This window comes from Anopheles coustani (genome assembly GCF_943734705.1).
Source record: "Anopheles coustani chromosome X unlocalized genomic scaffold, idAnoCousDA_361_x.2 X_unloc_6, whole genome shotgun sequence".
Classification (NCBI taxonomy): domain Eukaryota; kingdom Metazoa; phylum Arthropoda; class Insecta; order Diptera; family Culicidae; genus Anopheles; species Anopheles coustani.
In genome coordinates, this window is record NW_026525170.1 from 386,879 (window position 1) to 392,500 (window position 5,622).

A 5,622-nucleotide genomic window follows, 5' to 3' on the forward strand; every position below is an offset into this window, starting at 1 on the left:
CACGGCGAGCTAAACATGCAAGTGGTCTTAGGCAACAGGTGACACCCGAAATTCATCCGAAGATGGAATATCAAGTGTTTAATCACCAAGCCAGCATCCAAACACCAAGTACCCCGGGAGGACCCGATGCGTTGCGACCATCTCCAAGTTCTTGACGAACCCGCAGTGAAAGGCGGTAAGGCCTCTGGGCCGCAACGCTCGCATGTGTTAACCCGCAAACACCACTGACCGGTCGGTCCACCGCAAGGGTGGGTCCAACTAGTCCACACACGGTATGCCGCATGTGCCCCCCGGGGGGAGCACACCGCACACAACCACCAAGCATGGGTCGCCTGAAAGGATCGAAATGTACATCTCTCTTCAATGCGTAGCGCCCAGCCTGCAAACCCGTCGTTTTCGGGTGGTCTTAGGAGTCGAAACTATTCTTGGAAGATCGGCAAGCACAACGCCTTTTCCCACTTCAGGTACTTCGGCGAGCGCACTCGCGATAGGCTCAGTTTGAGGGTTTCCAATAAATGGAAAGAGTCTATAGAAGACTCAATCCGGTCTCGTGATGTTATTAGCCATCTAGCTAACGACTCCTATACATATACTACCAGCCTGGTTCGGTTACGACCTTAGAGGCGTTCAGGCATAATCCGACGGACGTAGCGTCATACCAAAGTCCGCTCGGACTAGTATTGAGCCATTGGTCCGTACCTGTGGTTCCTCTCGTACTGCACAGGAATTCCATTGAGATAGTACTTGCACACCAGTAGGGTAAAACTAACCTGTCTCACGACGGTCTAAACCCAGCTCACGTTCCCTTGAAAGGGTGAACAATCCTACGCTTTGTGAATTTTGCTTCGCAATGATAGGAAGAGCCGACATCGAAGGATCAAAAAGCCACGTCGCTATGAACGCTTGGCGGCCACAAGCCAGTTATCCCTGTGGTGTGAGCTGTCAAACGCTGTAGCGTCAACACGTGCTGAGCGTTGCTCCGTGTTTTTCACAAAAATTTCGCGTAAAAAGTTTAAAGAACCCACGAAAGTTTGTTTAAATCGTTAAAACTAGTGCCAATCTACAGATTAGTAGTGAAAACCGCATTAAAATCATCGATTTCAACGAAAAATAAGAAAGAAAAGTGTTTGTTTACATTTTGTATGGAGAGCGGCCCGGGGCGTAGCCCCATTTGGGACTTCGTGTTTTTCGGTTAAAAAAGTGTCCGGATCCTGGCCGGATGTGGTTTTTTAGATGACAGACGGTGTTTTAAAACGAAAGTCAGGAAAAACCGCATGAAAAAAGACGAATTCAGCGCAAAATAAGTGTAATTAAAGTGGAAGCACGCGGTGCAAAAATTTTTGACAGGTGAAGATTCGATCGTCCATTTTCCAGCCGGATTCGGACTCGAAGATCCGAGCGATTTCACCTAAGCCGAATCGGGCTCCGTGTCATCTGATCCAGTTTTTCAAAAAAGGACCGTTGGTGCCGGATTTTCGTGTCGTTCAAATTGACCGTTGGTGGAGTCGGTGGCCGTTAGTTTGAAGTGGCCGTTAATTCAAATCGGTCGGTAATTCAGATTTACCGGTTATCCAAATTGGCCGGTAATTTTAATTGACCGTTGGCGGCAGTGTGTCCCGGATAGGTGTCCCGGCTGGGGGTGAAATGTTTCAAGTGTCCCGGCTGAAATATTTCATGGACCAACCATCCGGTTGAAATGTTTCAGTGAAACTTTTCAAGGTGTCTCGGCTAAGAGTGAAATGTTTCATGTGTCTCGGCTGAAAAATTTCGAGGTTCGATCATCCCGGTGAAATATTTCAGTGTGTCTCGGCTAAACTTGGTTCCGAACTTGGCCGCCAGGCGGCGCCACCAGTACCAGCGGATTGCCAGCATTGCCACCAGGCGGCGCTTCGGGTCGTGGCGGTTGTCTCGACTCACGGAGATTTCGAACACTGTTACCAGGCGGCGGCACTGGTGCTGAGCTTTTCAACGTCACAACCAGGCGGCGCCTTCAGTTCATCAAGTGTCTCGGCTGGTGGAGATCACCGGTTATCACAACCAGGCGGCACTCTGAGTTTTATGGCGAGTGTATCGGCTGGCGGTTTGCGGATTTGTCAACCAGGCGGCACCTGATCGCAGAGAAGAACTGAGATATAAGCTCAGATTTGGAAAGGGGAAAAAGATTGGTTTGGCCTTTTATTTGTTGGAGTTTCTATTTCGCACCGGTACTTGGCCTTCCTCCACTCCCCTTCCCCTTCCCACCTTCCCTTCCCAGACACTCCACCCTGGCTCTCCGCAACCTAACCCATTGCCCACAGCGATTTTCAGGGTTGCAGTAGGGGAATGGAGCAGGCATCGGGGGAGCCTTCGACGCGTCGGTCCGTCAGGCTCCGGTCCACCTGTGACGCTACCGCGCCATCGCCGAAGGACGACGGGGACAAAGTGATGACATCATCGGTTGCGCTGCCGTTGACTCGGCAGCGAAAGGGAGGCAGTGTCGCGCCATCGACTGCGACGCCCACTCGGCCGGTGGTGGTGGTGCAGCGGATGGCCCTGCTTGCCAGTGATATGGAGATTTCAGAGGAGAGCGACGAGGACGAGCTCAACTCAACCGTCGTCCAGCAGGTGGCCGAAGTCCCGCAGCAGGAGCCGACTATCGCAAGCCTCAGCAGCGAGTTGAGGGAGCTCCGGGCAACCGTCGAGACTCTCCTCGCTAAGGTTAGCGTGATGGAGACGGGCCGGGCGACGGCAAAGGATGGGGACGCGGAGCTGAAGACAAAGCTGAAGTTGTTGTCTCGTGAAAATCAGGAGCTGAAGCGAGACAACATTAGCCTTCGTGAGCGTGCGGCAGCCAGCGAAAGAGAACTTATGCTGCTCCAAAGTGGACTCCACTCGATGGGAGAGTTGGCGGTAGCTACGCAGCAGCAACAACAACATGTCGTCGACTCCAGTGCTGTTGGGCAAAGCCAGCATCCACCTGGCGACACTCCCAAACGAAAGCGGATCCGGGCAAGGCGCGGCAAGAAAAAAGAGGGCGAACCGACGGGCATGAGCGAAGTCATCACGCCTGATGTCCCCGAGATCCCGGTCGAGGCCGTCTTGTCCCAGGCCATGGCTCCAGAAAAGCCAAAACCGAAGGTAAAGAAAGCAGCGGCTGTAGCAACCAAGGTGCATGCGCAACCAGCATCCTTTGCTAAAGTCGTGGCCAAGGGAGACAAGAGAGCAGCACCACAGAAAGCGGGAAAGAGCGCTGCTAAAGTGGAGAGGCCTGCGGTGATCGTCCTCGAGGCCAACGAGGGCAAGGCCTTCCTCGACACATACAAGGCAGTGCGTTCCAAGACCAATGTGGATCAGTTCGTGGCGAGGGTTTGCCGCACAGGGGAGCGGAAGCTGTCGCTGTGGCTGAAGCCGAACACGGACTGCGAGAGCGTGCTGGCCGATGTCAGCGAAGCCATCAAGGAGGATGGAGTGGCCCACCTCCTTGTCGACAAGCAGACGGCCGCGATCACAGGAATCGACATGCTGGCGACTGTCGACGACTTGATTTCGGCGATTAAGCGACAGGCGGGGCTGACGGTTCCGGGCGAGGCAGTTCGGCTGTGGCGGCGGTACGACGGGCTGCAGAAAGCCCATATTAAGCTGCCGCGCGGGCAGTGCCAGCTTCTCGACGGTCACCGGGTCACCATAGGGAACACGAGTTGCGTCGTGCAGGCGCTCGCATCGGTCCCTGCAGGAGAGCAGCTCTGCTACCGCTGCTTTGGCAAGGGGCACCGCTCTCGCGAGTGCACCGGCCCTGACTACTCCAAGTGCTGCTTCCGTTGCGGTTCGAAGCAGCACAAGGCCAAGGAGTGCAGCTCGGGCCCCAAGTGCCTTACGTGTTCCGGACAACATCAGACAGGTTCACCGGTTTGCAGCGGAAGTAGCCAGCCGTCATGTTCCCGCTAGCTACGAACACCACTGTTAGAGGGCGTGACGCTGGGTTGAAGATCCTCCAGATCAACTTGGCGCGCAGCAGGGTAGCACAAGACCTCATGCTCCAGACCGCACGGGAGCAAAGGATCGACATTGTGCTGGCGTCGGAGATCTACCGTGTTCCACCCAATAACGGGAACTGGGCGGTGGACTCGACAGCGAAGGCAGCTGTTATAACGACCGGAGCCTTGCCCATACAGCGAGTCTGGGCAAGTAGGGTAGGACTGGTGTCGGTCCAGGTGGCGGGGGTGACCTTCATCTCTTGCTACGCCCCACCAACACCGGGATGGACGGACGAGGACTACCAGCGGCTGCTCGACGAGATCGATATCGAGGCCAGAGCACACCCCCTCGTAGTCTTGGCGGGCGACTTCAATGCCTGGCACGTGCGATGGGGCAGCGCGAGGACGAAGCCGCGTGGTGAAGATCTCGCCGAGGTCGTCGACCAGCTTGACCTGGCGATCTTGAACCGCGGCAGTGTGCCCACGTTCGTCGGCAACGGCAGTGCTACTGAAAGTGTGGTCGACGTGTCCTTCGCCAGTCCGGCCATTGAACCCGGTAACGACTGGCGGGTGCTCGACACTTTCACCAACAGTGACCACAGATACGTGAGATTCAGCGTATCCGCGACACCAGTCAGCAGCGCTTCACCACACCAGCAGAGGCAACCGCAACAACAGCACCAGCATCGCGACCGGCAGCGACAACGCGAGCAGATTGGACCGAGATGGAAGTTGCGTCAATTCCATCCCGAAGCCTTCCAGATCGCGCTCCAGGCTTCCGGGTTTGCCGAGGCGGCTGTATCACCGGCGACTCTCACCGCTGGACTTACTAGAGCCTGCGATGAGGTGATGCAGAGGGCACCGCCAGCGCAGTTTTTGGTGAGACCGGAAATGTACTGGTGGACGCAGGAAATCGGCCTTCTCAGGGAGCAGTGCAAGTCATCTGAGGATGCGATTTTGACCGCCGGAACCGGTGCACAGCGAGAGTTGGCCAGAGAACGGCACAGGAGCTGTAAGAAGGAACTCGCCCGTGCCATCAAGGCAAGCAAGGACCGTAGCTTTGATGAGATGATTGCGGAAGCTGAGGACAACGTTTTCGGCACTGCCTACAAGGTAGTAACGTCACGCCTTAAGGGTAGCCGCGTCCCCCCGGAGCGAGATCCTGCGATTCTACAGCACGTCGTGTCGGAACTCTTCCCGGATCATGGCACTTTTGAGTGGCCTGCACCGGATCTCGTCGATTGGGGGCAGACAACGCAGGAGCCAGTGAGGGAGGTGTCGGATGAGGAGCTCTTGGCGATCGCGGCGCGGATGGTGCCCACTAAGGCCCCGGGACCCGATGGCATCATCAATGCGGCACTGAGGGTCGCTGTTCGCGAGCACACGGAGACGTTCCGCCGCGTGTTCCAGGAGTGCTTCGATCAATGCACCTTTCCCGCTGACTGGAAGCGACAACGACTTGCTTTGCTACCCAAGCACGGAAGACCTCAGGGCGATCCGTCATCCTTTCGGCCTCTTGGGATGCTCGACGGATCAGGCAAGATCTTGGAGCGGCTGATCTTGGATCGCCTGAACGAACACCTGGAAGACCCAGATCACCCTCGCCTGTCGCCGTCTCAGTATGGATTCAGAAAGGGCAGGTCTACAATTCAGGCGATTGAACGTGTTA

At 56.0% G+C, this 5,622-nt stretch overlaps 1 pseudogene; it reads right to left on the bottom strand.

Moving 5' to 3' along the window:
• Nucleotides 1-308: 308 nt before the first annotated feature.
• The window catches only part of LOC131270810 (large subunit ribosomal RNA), an 11,036-nt pseudogene continuing 5,722 nt past the window's right edge, over nt 309-5,622 (bottom strand).